The 14,698-nt window shown below is 38.2% G+C and overlaps 1 long non-coding RNA gene across 1 annotated transcript in view; it reads left to right on the top strand.

Annotated features, from left to right (window-relative positions):
- LOC123332758 overlaps window positions 1–12,405 on the top strand; it is a 270,253-nt gene extending 257,848 nt beyond the window's left edge. The window contains exon 3 of the long non-coding RNA XR_006549766.1: window positions 12,190–12,405. This is a non-coding gene — a long non-coding RNA (uncharacterized LOC123332758). The remainder of the gene's footprint in view (window positions 1–12,189) is intronic.
- The last annotated feature ends 2,293 nt before the right edge of the window (window positions 12,406–14,698 follow it).

Consider the following 14,698-nt stretch of genomic DNA (forward strand, 5'->3'; position numbering starts at 1 on the left):
AGAAGTTCAGGTGGCCAGGTGCTTGGTGAGTGCACTGTCCCAGGTGGGCCATTTGTCTTAATCACCTCCCCAGTCCTGGCTGTTCAGTTTCCTGGGTGTGCTGCAAGAGCACTGTCTCAGGTGTGCCATGTGTCTCCTTCGCAGAGCTGATCTCAGGCTGCAACCCTCCTGGCAGATGTCAACCATCCAGGATCTCAGGAAGACGTGGTTAGCAGCTGGGAGCCTGCTCACAGTTTGGTGGAAGATGCCCTCTCTGGGACCGAGATTGTAGCATCCCCTTGCCTTCCAGCTCTGGCTGTCACAAGCCTGCCTCTCTGCCTTTGGGAGAGAAGGGGACGACAGAGGATGAGATGGTTGGATGGCATCACCAACACCAGTTTGAGTAGGCTCCCAGAGTTTGAGTAGGCTATGGGAGTTGATGATAGACAGGGAAGCCTGGCGTGCTGCAGTTCACGGGGTCCCAAAGAGTTGGATACAACTGAGAGACTGAACTGAATTGAATACTCTGGATTGGGCATGCATTTTGTACCCTCCCCAGGTCTGAGCAGCTCAGGTGACCAGGTGCTTGGTGAGTGTATGGTGGGCCATGTGTCTTAATCACCTCCCCAGTCCTGGCTGCCTTGTGACCCCATGGACTGCATCACACAAAGCTTCTCTGTCCTTCACCATCTCCCAGAGTTTGCTCAAACTCATGTCCATTGAGTCAATGACGCCATCAAACCATCTGACCTTCTGTCACCCTCTTTTCCTCCTGTCCTCAATCTATCCCAGCAACAGGGTCATTTCCAGTGAGTTGGCTATTCAGAACAGATGGCCAAAGTATCGGAGCTTCAGCATCAGCATCAGTCCTTGCAATGTGTATTTAGGGTTGATTTCCTTTAGGTTGACAGATTTGATCTCCTTGCAGTCCACCAGACTCTCAAGAGTCTTCTACAAGACCACAGTTCAAAAGCATCAACTCTTTGGCACTCAGCCTTCTTTATGGTCCAAATCTCACATCTGTACATGACTACTGGAAAAACCATAGCTTTGACTATATGGACCTATATTGAAAAACTAATGTCTCTGCTTTTTAATATGCTGTCTAGGTTTGTCATAGCTTTCCTTCCAAGGAGCAAGCATCTTTTAATTTCATGGCTAAAGTCACAATTCTCAGTGATTTTGGAGCCCAAGAAAAGAAAATTTGTTACTGTTTCCATTGTTTTCCATCTATTTGCCATGAAGTAATCAGACTGGATGCCGTGATCTTAGTTTTTTGAATGTTGACTTTTAAGCCAGTTTTTTCACTCTCCCCTTTCAACTTCATCAACAGGCTCTTTATTTCTTCTTCACTTTCTGCCAAAAGGGTGGTGTCATCTGCGTATTTGAGGTTATTGATATTTCTCCTGGCAATCTTGATTCCAGCTTGTCCTTCATCCAGCCCGGCATTTTGCATGATATACTCTGCATATAATTAAATAAGCAGAGTGACAACATACAGCCTTAATGTACTCCTTTTCCAATATGAATCAGTCTGTTCCATGTTTGGTTCTAACTCTTGTTTCTTGACCTGCTTACAGGTTTCTCAGGAAGCAGGTAAGGTGGCCTGGTATTCCCATCTCTGTAAGAATTTTCCACAGTTTGTTGTGATCCACACAAAGGCTTTAGTGTAGTCAATGAAGCATAAGTAGATGTTTTTCTGGAATTGTCTTGCTTTTTCTATGATCCAGCAGATGTTGACAATTTGACCTCTGGCTCCTCTGCCTTTTCCAAATCCAGCTTGAACATCTGGAAGTTCTCAGTTGACTTACTGTTGAAGCCTAGCTTTTAAGATTTTGAACATTACCTTGCTAGCATGTGAAATGAGTATAATTGTGGAGTAATTTGAACATTCTTTGGCATTGCCCTTCTTTGGGATTGGAATGAAACTAACTTTTCTCCAGTCCTGTGCCCCTGCTGAGTTTTCCAAATTTGCTGGCATATTGAGTGCAGCTCTTTACATTAACATCATCTTTTAGGATTTGAAATAGCTCAGCTGAATTCAATCATGGTTATCCAGGTCATTAAGATCTTTTTTGTATAATTCTTCTATGTATTCTTGCCACCTCTTCTTAATATCTTCTGCTTCAGTTAGCTCTATAGCGACAAGATAACTTAAATCATTGAGAAATAGATTTTTTTCTTAGAAAAAGGTCTATGAGAAGAATGTAAGATCTCTGTGTGCTGCTGATGCTGCTAAGTCGCTTCAGTCTTGTCTGACTCTGTGCGACCCCATAGATGGCAGCCCACCAGGATCCCCCGTCCCTGGGATTCTCCAGGCAAGAACACTGGAGTGGGTTGCCATTGCCTTCTTCAAGATCTCTATGTGTGTGTGTCGGGGAGAGGGGGGCATTATTTAAACAACTGTAATTTTTAAAAGAAGACCACTGAAGTGTAATCTAGGCATTGTGTATGTGTGTGTGTGCGTGCTCAGTTGCTCAGTTGTTCCTGACTCTTTGTAACCCATGGATTTTATTCTGCCAGGCTCTTCTGTTGTGGAATATTCCAGGCATGAACGCTGGAGTGGGTTGCTATTTCCTACTCCAGAGTATCTTATCAGATCTTCTTAAAATAAGATTTTGGTCATATACTCCAATTAGCTGGGTTGTTAAGCAAAATATAGATGAAATAGAAGGAGGAGCACCATAAATGTAAAGTTATAGATATGGACAATTCTAGAAGCAAAATCGGAGAAGGCAATGGCAACCCACTCCAGTACTCTTGCCTGGAAAATCTCATGGACAGAGGAGCCTGGTGGGCTGCAGTCCATGGGGTCGCTAAGAGTCGGGCACGACTGAGTGACTTCACTTTCACTTTTCACTTCCATGCATTGGAGAAGGATATGGCAACCCACTCCAGTATTCTTGCCTGGAGAATCCCAGGGACGGGGGAGCCTGGTGGGCTGCCGTCTATGGGGTCGCACAGAGTCGGACAAAGACTGAAGTGACTTAGCAGCAGCAGTAGAAGCAAAATGATAATGTTTTCTTATTAGGTTACACTGAAAAACAAAAATCATAGTTTTCCTCTTCTTTACTCATACTATTAATAAGAGGCATAGTGATTATGGTCATACATGGCATAGATTAGAAGATATCTGGAAAGAAAAAGTCAGGGCAAGAGAAAAAAGAATGTGAGTCATTCAGAGATCATGAAATTGCCATGGTTAACTTGGTTAGAGTTGCCCCTCTTTGGGGGACACAAGGAAGAGATTTTTTCATATGTTATATATTTAGATATATTATAGATTTAATGCATATGCATTTATAATGTATATGTTTGTATGATATGAAAGTGAAAGTGTTAGTTTCTCAGTTGTGTTTGACTCTTTGCGACTCATGGACTGTAGCCCTCCAGGCTTCTCTGTCCATGGAATTTCCCAGGCTAAAATACTGAAGTTGCCAGGATACTGGGTTGCCATTTCCTTCTCAGGGGATCTTCCCAACCCAGGGATCGAACCCAGGTGTCCTGCATTGCAGACAGATTCTTTACCATCTAAGCCATAGTAAAGGATGTTATGTGTGTGTTGAATTGGCAGTATGAAATAAAATGTGTTTATGCCAAGATACCAAGTAGTGAAATTGACTAGTGTTATTTTTGCAGACACCTTTTGTTCCATGCTCCTTTGGTCACAATGCCTCTTATTAGAAAACTACCCTGCCCAATTCTAAGTGGGTTGCTCCTTTGTCTCCCAGGTACCAAGACTCATGTTAAATGAATTAGACTCTTACTCTTGCAAAAGTTAATCTTTATGAGAAAGATGTGATATAAAATATTTGAAACTGAGCTATTCTATGGAAACAGAATAAAGTATGTGTGAGTTATTTGACACAAATCATTAGCCTACTCTGTTTTCTTCCTTTTCTTAGATTTTATTATAATTTCTCAGCTACTTAATTTGCTTTCAAATTAAGTTTGAAGGCAAATAGTAATTCCATCGTTAAATGTATGATGGAATTAGCAAAAAATATTTATTCTGCTGTTTAAAACAAAAACAGCTCTAACTTATATATGGATTATACCCCCGGCCAAATTATAAAGATAAACAGCTGACTCATGAAATATTGTTAATAAAACATCTCAGTTTGGATGAATTTGAGATTTTTATCTTTTGGAAAAAACGTTTTTAACTAAGCTGAGTTTTGTGTGTAGTCATTCTCTCTTTCTTTCTTACTTATTATACATGAACTGGAGCCAAGGATTTGTTTGTTTGTTTGTTTTTATGCTCCAGGCATTTTTTTTTTTTTTAGCTTTCATGCTCCCTATAAAGTTCCAAACAATCATTCATCATTTAAGACCAAAATCTCTTCTTTTTAAGCAAAATTAATTATTCTTTTGTTTGTCACCACTCCAGTATTCTTTCCTGGAAAATCCCATGGATTGAGGAACCTGGTGGGCTACAGTCTATGGGGTCACAAAGATTTGGACGCAACTGAGTAACTTCACTTACTTGTATACTTACTTGCAGGATATGCATAGAAGATTTTATTAGAATTGCATAGTGTGCATGTCTTGTTCACTAGACCCTGAGTCCTTGAAGACTTTATGAGCATATTTTTAATTTCCAGTTCTTAACATATGTGTCACGGAGAGTAGGTGGTCAATGTTAACTAAATATTGAGAACTGACGCACTTCTCATCAAAATAAGAAAGCCAGGTTTATTTTGGAAATATGTAATGGTACTTAGGTTCAAAAAAATTGCAAAGCAATAAAAGAAAGTAGTAAAGGAGAAAAAGGAGTGATTTTATTTCTGTTCATTGATATTATTCATCTCCCAGTAAGAAAGAAAACTAGGAAAAAAAGAGAAATTTGCCTATACGATTTAGAGTAGATAAGGAAGAGCTAAAGGTGAATTACTTTTCATCAGCAACTGTAAGAATTCAAAGCAAGTTGGCATATTTTGGTATATGTTCATTTTTTTCCTTGCTCTATACCTGAGGGGGCGTGTTTTCTTTCAGAAACAAGAAAGCTATATGGAGACAGAATTATTTTATTTCTCTTTGGTCTGCTCTTTTCAGGAAGCTAGATTTTCTTCCCAGCCAGTAAAGCTTGTGTAGACAGAGATCATCAGAATGAGGAATGGAAGAAAGATGCAAGCAGTGGGGTCATGACCTTGTGACAAAGAGGTCAAAGGGTTTATTTCAGAGCAGTGACCTCCAAGAGGAATCAGTGCATGCTAGGAACTATGTGAGATGACCCATTAAAATTAGGAAAGAAAGCACAGTAATAACTTCTATATATCTATGGATAATAAAGAAATTAAGTTTCATTTATAATTAATGGAAGATTGGAATCGTTTAACTTGTCAAGTGGCCCTTGGTCGAATATATCAACACATGGGAGGCAATCTAAGTAAAGGAAGCGAAATCTACAATTTGGGGCTTTAGAGGCTTTTACTTACTGTGTGGTTCTTTTAGTTTATTAGGACATTGCAATTTATAGTTGCCTAAGTTAAGAGGACTTAAAGTCTATGTTATTTAATTTTAACTACATTTACCATCACAAAAAAAAAATGGTTTGAAAATATCCATTTAAAGACCTATAGATTAAAAACTAAACTAATATAAGTATAAGTAAATAATAATACAAGAGCAGGATTGACAGTTTCCCTCCTCTTCCCAACTATTCTATCAGTAATATTAATTAAGAAGGGGCTTCTCTGGTAGTTCAAATGGTAAAGAATCTGCCTGTAATGCAGGAGACAGTTCACCAATGACTTAATCAGTTATTAGAAGTTGGGCTAAAAAACAATTATTAAAAATTAGTAAAGTATTAAACAGATATACACATGAAAGATTATACCTCCACATACAATTATTTTACTGACAGAGTCTAGGAATTGCCTGGAAATCATAGGCTTGGAGAACTAGGTAGACTGAACCAGTTCTCCAGGAAAAAGTATCCAAAGGTGAAATACATAGTGAAGACAGATGTACAGTTTAGAAGAAAAAAAAAGGCCGAGAAGGGATGCGACATTATAAGAGAAACATGGAAAATGGAGTTAAGGTAGTCCTGAGATCAGAAGAAACAACTGACTAAAGGGCAGAAGCAAAGCAGTGCTTTTATATTTAATGTAGCAAAGACCTTGCAATAAGACGTTATAGTGCGGAGTGCATTTGTTATTCCCTGAAAGGTATACAAGAGAACCAAAGATAGGCAAAATTTTAAAACACGGAGGTCCAAGATCAGGCCTGAGATATTTATTTATTTATTCATAGCTAGTGTATTTTTAACAGCAGCCTAAAGAGAAGAGATTAGATAATCAGAATCAAACCAATCCATTACCCTCATTCTTATTTGAAGTATATGCTTCAATTATGCTAGATAATGCACGTGTGTGTGCTCGGTTGCTCATTAGTGTCAGACTACGACCCCATGGACTATAGCCCACCAGGCTCCTCCATCCTTGGGATTTCCCAGGCAAGAATACTGGTGTGGGTTGCCATTTCCTTCTCCTGGGTATCTTTCTGACCCAGGGATCGAACCCATGTCTCCTGCATTGCAGACAGATTCTTTATCACTGTGCCACCTGGGAAGCTCCAGATATGCATGTACCACCATCCAATAACATGATTTGATCATTTTCAAGTACTGTCTTGGATCTGAATTTCCAATTAAAGGAGCCCTATTTTGATGAAGACTAATAATACCCTTTGCATGTGGGAGAATGACTAGAACTCTGTGAGCTACAGTAAATGGTATCTTATGTTCTACCCCATGATAGAGCCCATCTTTCTTCATTTCATTATTTTAAGCAAGAAAAATGGAATAGCTACAGAAACTCTATTTCTTAGTTGTTTCTAGAAAAAGGATATGTTTTAGAATTGTTTACAGGAATGGAATAACCCTGGTGAAGCCTATCATGTTCTTCAACTTTGTGACATTGTTTTTCACATTTTAATATCTGAAATTGAGCTACATCTTATCCTTCAGTGGTGTAATATGGTCTCTGTTGGTCTAGTGACATTGGGATGTAGTTATGCTCTGTTCATGCAGAAACTTGGCTACTATTCCTATTATCTGAGTAGACAAAGACAACCCCACCATGTTCCAGTCCGGATACAAATGTGAAAGATATAGGAGTTTTGATTGCTATTTGATAACCTGTTGACTGCTTGCCCCTTGCAAGAAAAGCTATGACCAACCTAGACAGCATATTAAAAAGCAGAGACATTACTTTGCCAACAAAGTTCCATCTAGTCAAAACTATGGTTTTTCCAGTGGTCATGTATGGATGTGAGAGTTGAACTATAAAGAAAGTTGAGAGCCAAAGAATTGATGCTTTTGAACTGTGGTATTGCAGAAAACTCTTGAGAGTCCCTTGGACTGCAAGGAGATCCAACCAGTCCATCCTAAAGGAGATCAGTCCTGGGTGTTCATTGGAAGGACTGATGCTGAAGCTGAAACTCCAATACTTTGGCCACCTGATGCAAAGCACTGACTCCTTGGAAAAGACCCTGATGCTGGGAAAGATTGAGGTCAGGAGGAGAAGGGGATGACAGAGGATTAGATGGTTGGATGGCGTCACCAACTCAGTGGACATGAGTTTGAGTAAGCTCCAGGAGTTGGTGATGGACAGGGAGGCCTGGCGTGCTTCAGTCCATGGGGTCGCAAAGAGTCGAACATGACTGAGCAACTGAACTAACTGAACCTGTTGATATCTCTTAGTGAAAAGAACAAAGAGTAGTGTCAACAGATAAAGAATTGCCAGAAACTTAGGAGGAAATAACAAGGACAGTGGGACTTCCCAAGTGACACAGTGGTAAATAATCTGCCTGCCAGTACAGGAGACAAAAGAGATGAGGGTTCGATTCCTGATCCTCTGGAGTAAAAAAATGGCAACCCAGTCCAGTATTCTTGCCTGGAAAATTCCATCGACAGAGGAGCCTGGTGGGCTACAGTCCATGGGATGACAAATAAGTCAAATGTGACTGAGTACATACATTAAAAACCAAGACAATAGTTAGCACTCTTAAAAATGCTGCATTACCAACTCTCTTGGTGTTCCAGGGAACAATACTGTGAAGACCATATAGACACTTTTTACATCAAGTCAAAGAATATTTCAGAAATCTTGAGTTGGATATAAATTTTAGGAATCATTTGATCAGTTATTTTTTCTTTTATTCTTATAGATATCTAACCAAGAGGTATGTGATAAATATCTTTATTAGAATATGTGTATAAAGCTCTTCCAATGATTATAAAATTTCTAAATGATAAAGTGTTGAGTCAGTAACGTTGGTAGTGGTACTCTTACAACTGACACCATCTTAGATTAGATGCACAAAATTCAATTTCTTCTCATCAGATATGATGCACAGACACCTTGTATAAGTACTTTGGCACTGTTTTATCATAGTAGTATCTCAATGACATCTTGAAAATCATTTTTGAATTCTCACCCACGCTGCATTGCTAAACAGTATTTTCCATTTCTGTCCTTTCACGTGCTTGACTTCTGGACCAGTTGCTTCACATTCCTCCTTTCACTGTAGATTTCTTTGTATATTTTGATGGCAGGATCTCTCAGTATAAATGTGAGGATAATATGCAAACATGATTGGGTAGGTACATTAGAAACGTTGAATTGCATTAAAAGGAAGAATCGCACACATTCAGGTAATAAATTTTAAACATAAGCTCTTAAAAAATAAAACTCCCCAGAAGATATACTTTCTTTGGCCTGCAATGCAGGAGACCCTGTTTCCTGGGTCCAGAAGATCTTCTGGAGAAATGGCTACCCACTCCAGTATTCTTGCCTGGAGAATTCCATGGACAGAGGATCCTGGAGAGCTAGAGCCCATGGGGTTGCAAAGAGTTGGACATGACTTTGCAGCTAACACTTTATATACAGAAAGAATAGAGTGACTGAAAAATTTTGTTAAAACAATCTAGCAACACCAGCAATAACTTCTACATATTATAGTATCTTCTAACATTCCTTTCATTAGGGAGTTTATTTTAAAGCTTTTCTAATCTTTTTCTATTCTACAAGAACCTATACTAACAATGGAATGCTCTAAGCTTTAGTGATTCTTATCAAAATTTCCATGTCAGTATGCCCCATGGTAATATAATAATTATTATAAAATTGGGAAGAGTTTTTCCTCAGTGTAGCCAAAGCCATCTCACAGCATCAATTGCAGTAGAAATATGAGCAGAATATTTCATGTTTCTGTTCTCTCTTGAGGGTAACACCTTTAGTAATTTCCATATGTCATCTAGTTAATATGACAAACAAAGAAAGTTGAGGATTTCAAGCACAGTAACAGAAATGAAAGAGTTTGATTGACTGGTACATTACACTCTTATTGCATACTGTGGACCCAGGATGTTATAATAATTAGCCTGTCAAGTCAATTGTTACTCTTCATTAAAAATGACTATATGACAGCAATTAATCTCACAACTTTAGCTTCATTAGGACATTTTATTTTTGCAACTGGGAGCAGTGCAGTGTCTTAATCTGAAGGATGTATTATTTTCTAATAGAAGGTTTCACCTTCATTATTTTGATTATGAACTTGAATAGCATAATGTAAGCTTATGTAATAACTGGGTAAAAATTCTGAGTTATTTATAATTTGCCTTTTGAAGTTCATTATAGATACAAGAGATTTTCATTTATTCCTTTTCTTCACCTTTGTCTTATTGAGGCTGCAGACTCAGAATTTCATACTCCTTGAAAATGATTCTATCCTCTGTGAATCATGTCTCTGAAAATACTGACACCCACAAAAATAGGAAAATCTCAAGGACTTTTTTACAATCCCAAAACACATCACACACACAAAAAGTGAGATCAGAGATAAGTTTTTCTTATACAGTAAAGGTTAGATGAGTTATAATAAAAAATTGTCTGTTGGAAATCAGTTTTCAACTTAGACTGTGGACTGACTGACTGTGATGACTGAAAACAGGCAGGTGAAATTTACATCACAGATTACAGAAAAGATTTTGGTCTTACCCTCTTCATTCTGATGATTTCAAGACAAGAAATAAAACAGTTGAAAATCAGTGCAGCTCTTTTTTCACTGACAAGTAACCGCATCAGTTGGAAAATTTAAAGAGGAAGTCTGTATGACTAGCAGATATTAGAGGGGAACATTGAACCGTAGACTAGGATTATAGGGATGAACTCTGAATGATGGATCGTTTTGTCAGTCCTTTCATCCTTACTCAACTACCACATGTGCAACTCTATATGGGAAAATGCCATGATCTCCCTTGAGAATATCTTAGAAGTCTCACTGTTAGCCAAGACTTATGTTTAATAACCTGACAATTGTACTGCTGTTTATGTGAGCCAATGTAGCATAATGTAAAAAAAAAGTTTACTTAGATTAAACGATCTATGTTTGAATCATATCTCTACTTCTTTTTGAGTTCATTGAACTTGGGAAAGTACATGCACTCTTTATTTACTATATATAAATTTTATCATATGTATTAGTTTGCTTAGATTTCCAGAAACAGTCTGGCTTAAACAACAGTTTTTTTTTTGTTTGTTTTTTTTTATGTTGAGGCTAGTAGTCCAAGATGCAGGTGTCAGTAGGTTTGGTTTCTCCTGAGGTTCTTTCCATTGGCTTGTGTATGGCCACCTTCTTGTTATGTCCTCTTGTCTCTGTGTGTGCATGCTGATGTCCAAATTCCCTCTTTTAATAAGCACCATAGTCAGATCGGAGAAGGCAATGGCACCCCACTCCAGTACTCTTGCCTGGAAAATCCCATGGATGGAGGAGCCTGGTAGGCTGCAGTCCATGGGGTCGCTAAGAGTCGGGCATGACTGAGCAACTTCCCTTTCACTTTTCACTTTCAGGCATTGGAGAAGGAAATGGCAACCCACTCCAGTACTCTTGCCTGGAGAATCCCAGGGATGGGGGAGCCTGGTGGGCTTCCATCTATGGGGTCGCACAGCATCAGACACGACTGAAGTGACTTAGCAGCAGCATAGTCAGATTGGATTAGGGATCATCCTAATGGCCTTGTTTTAAGTTGATCACTTCTTTTAAGGCTCTGCCTCCAAATACACTTACATTCAGAAGTATCGTGGGCTAGGGATTCCACATAAGAATTTTAGAGGGATACATTTCAGCCTATAATAACCTATAATTATCTAAGTCTTGGATCTCTCAAGGCTTGTTCTTTAGTAAGAATGTATTCCAATAGTCGGTATCCAGCAATTGAAGGTGGTGGTGGAGAAATGCATTTGAACTAGTTCCCTAGGTGAATCCTGTGTACTCAAAACTTTGTGAACCTATGGAGTAGATCCAGCAGAAAAAATAATGGGGCATTTATGGAGGCAGATGATGAAAGGCATTAGAATTTACTATTAGGTCAAAGGAAGACATACCAGTCCTTCAAAGAAGTTCATCAAGGGGTAAAAAGAATATGCAACAGACATGAGTAAATCTAGTTTATAGGGCAATCCAGGAATACCATAATCAGAGTACTAGACCAATAGGTTGTCAGGAATATTTAATCATAACAGTGAGGAGAAATTACCAAGATAAAACATAAGCATACAGAAACAGTGGTTGTAATGGGTAAATTAGTAGTTAATAAATAAATAAACTAGTCACCACTGTGCTAATATTTTTAGATGCATCTGCTTATTCATTTACAGTAAATTTTAAGTGCAGAGTACAATTTCCACCTTATAGATGAAGAAACATTAGCTTAGAAACCCAGACTTCATGAAGCCGGAGTCTGCAACTACCTTGCTCATTAGTTATATTCCCAGAACCTAGAAAAAGACCTGATACATGGTGAGCAGTAAATAATCATTCATTGATTGGATCAATAGACTGTCAACTAATTTGTACTGAGTGATGAAACTAGGAATTAAACCAAAGCTATGATTTAAGTCAACACAGCAGAAACAGGAAGTAAAATGAAGGAGAATAGCAAAATTAGAAGTATATGTGAAAATAAAAATAAAAACAACAGTAACAGGATTAAACATGCTATCTCCCAAATTTTCAACTTTGTTATTGTAAAAACATAGCAACATATGCAGAGAACCAAATAGTTTATCTTATTAATTAATATTATCTTATTAATTGATCTAACTTGATAAGTACTCTCTGGGAATTGGTTGTTCATTTATCTGTCAGTTAACTTATTTTAACATCCAGCACATTGTTTTTTTTTCTTTTTTGTTCTTTCAGATGCTTTTATACTTGTCCTACAGCCTGCTGAGGCCAAAGCCTAATAATATTAGGGAGCAAAACACAATGGAAAGATAATGAACAATGGAGCTGCTGTATTCTCTTTTGATGCCCAGCTCTAGTACCTACCAGTTTTGTTCCCTTGGGCAAAATATTTAATGTCTCTGAAGTTCAGTTTGCTTTATCTATACAAAGGAAATAAATATGGTTTGAAGCGGAGACACAATTAGATCATTCATGTAATGTACCACCAGCACAAAGTAGATGGCTTGTTAACCCAGTAACTGGACAAACAAGTGAAATGAGTGTTTTACCAGAGTTAATTTTTACTTAACATTTTCATTTTCTCACACAAAGCTCATGAGTTAACATCAACTGGTTCATCTTTTACAAAATTAAATTTAAAATAGTTGTTTCTTCAATTGTCTCCCTATTGCATTTGACATGGGTGGTCACCCTTCATTTCTAAAAATCCTTTGTCCCATGACTTTCTTGATTCTGACAATTTTTACGTAGTTTAGCTGTGTACTCTTCCTTTGCTGAGGATATCCATATTATCATGAACTTCAGTCAAGATTTCTGGCTGTTTTAAAAAATGCATCCCATGTTTTGGTACACTTCATACAGTATGAGTTGTGCATCCTTAAGGTAGAATTTAGGAAAACCCTGTTTTGGTTTTTAAGCTAAGAAGGCATTGTTGTTGTTGTTCATTCACTAAGTCATGTCTGACTATTTGCGCCCCCATGAGCTGGGGTGGCATGGGTGGCATGCCAGGTCCTCTATCTTCAACTATCGCCAGGAGCTTGCTCAAATTCATGTCCATTGAGTCAGTGATGCTGTTAAAGGATCTTACCTTCTTGCTGCCCCCTTTTTCTTTTGCCTTCAGTCTTTCCCAGCATCAGGGTATTTTCCAATGAATCAGCTGTTTGCCTCCAGGGGCCAAAGCAGACGTGGAAATTAGGCTCTGCCAGGTCAAGTACATCCATAGGCTTTAATTGGGAAATGAGGAACAAGGCTGGCTGAGAATGGAGCTGGAAGCATCCACCCTACAAGCACCCACCCTACAAGCACAAGACAAAGAGTCCACCTCCTCGGCTGGTGCCAGTGATGCCAATTACAGTGTCAGAGTTTTTGGTGGTTCATTCCCATGATATAGTCAGGAAATGTTTGACTGCATCATCTCTAAGCCTGAATCTCTAGAAGTCACCTATAATTTTTTTAGTTTAATTTCTTAATATTTTTCTCCTCTAACTAGCTACAGTGCTTTCTATTATATTGTTAGTAACGGAGATTAGTAAGTGACTGACACAGTGTCCCTCAAAGGTCTAGCCACAAACTATGGATAGTGGAGGATAGCAAAGAGTTGGACATGATTTAGTAACTAAAGGTCTCTATTCTAGTCATCAGTAAAACCATTTCACAATTTCAGCAAAAAACCTAGAAGTTAATATTTATTTTTGTCTTTGACATCAGACATTTGAGCATTATGCTATATCTCCACTTATTTGTCATCTCCACATAGGTATTTACCGAAAGTATTCTGCTGCTGCTGCTAAGTCGCTTTAGTCGTGTCCGACTCTGTGCAACCACATAGATGGCAGCCCACCAGGCTCTGCCATCCCTGGGATTCTCCAGGCAAGAGCACTGGAGTGGGTTGCCATTTCCCTCTCCAAATGTATTCAAAACTGTACTCACTACCTCATAGGCAAAATCAGATGTATTTTATTAGCTAAGGCAACAAGTTTGTAGTTAGTTGATTCTTCATCCTGCTTCTAGATAGGATGAAGTTCAGTCTGAATCCTAGTTTATCTTCTACAACTCCCCTGTCTAGTACACATTTTTGCAGTGCTGGAAATCTTCTAAGTCTGTGCTATACAAAATGCTAACCACTAACACATGCAGCTATTGAGCATTTGAAATATGGCTAATAGAAATGAGGGACTGAATTTTTAATTGTGTTAAATTATGTTAACTTTAAATTGAAGTTTAATTAGCCACAGTGTGGTTCTATATTATATTCCTCATCTTTGGTTTAATTTGCAGATGTAGCAAATTGTATTTTTATCCAGAGTCTACTGGTAGAAATGTTTAAAATAAACTTGAGGCTTTTCCTTTAGAAATAAATGCATATTAAATTCTTCTAGCCAGCATCTTACACTGAAAATACTGTGGGCATTAACCAGTTATGTGGTCACCTAAGTGTGGTATGTCTAGATTATCCTGACCTATTGAAGTATGCCAAGTTAAAACAGAATCAGTAGGCTCTCTGAAGTCAAGATCAATGACATCTGTGTTAGCAGCTGATCACCTGAACCTGCCAAGTATATAAACTTTGTATCAAGTGAAAGAAGAGGTATTTACCTTGCTTCTGAAGGCATTTGTATAGTCCTTGCCTAAAATAAAATTACTGATACCATCCAGATTTGGAGCTGATCCACTTTTTTTTTTATTAATTTATGTAACAAAAATGTACAGATACTAGGGGGTGGATTACAGGTTCTACTTACTT

This window comes from Bubalus bubalis, chromosome 3 (assembly GCF_019923935.1).
Source record: "Bubalus bubalis isolate 160015118507 breed Murrah chromosome 3, NDDB_SH_1, whole genome shotgun sequence".
In the NCBI taxonomy this organism is placed as follows: Eukaryota; Metazoa; Chordata; class Mammalia; order Artiodactyla; family Bovidae; genus Bubalus; species Bubalus bubalis.